We start from the raw sequence: 258 nt of genomic DNA, 5'->3' as shown, positions 1-258 counted from the left end.
AATAATTCAAGAAAGATAGTCTCCTCAACTGAACAGAAAACTTACAGTAAGAGAGATGGTCGGAAAGATTTTGTTTGTAAACATATGTCCTTCACACAACTCAAAGGATTTTAAAAGAGTTTCCACAGTCTTAGCAGGTGTGATTTCTTGTTTTCTCAAAGTCAAGATAATTTTCATATTACTACTAATAATGCTGCAGCACTTGGAATGCGTAGAAAGTAAATAAACATGCCGTCTATGTGTTATGATTATCATAGT

This window comes from Penaeus monodon, chromosome 31 (assembly GCF_015228065.2).
Source record: "Penaeus monodon isolate SGIC_2016 chromosome 31, NSTDA_Pmon_1, whole genome shotgun sequence".
In the NCBI taxonomy this organism is placed as follows: Eukaryota; Metazoa; Arthropoda; class Malacostraca; order Decapoda; family Penaeidae; genus Penaeus; species Penaeus monodon.
This window is presented reverse-complemented; position numbering follows the sequence as displayed.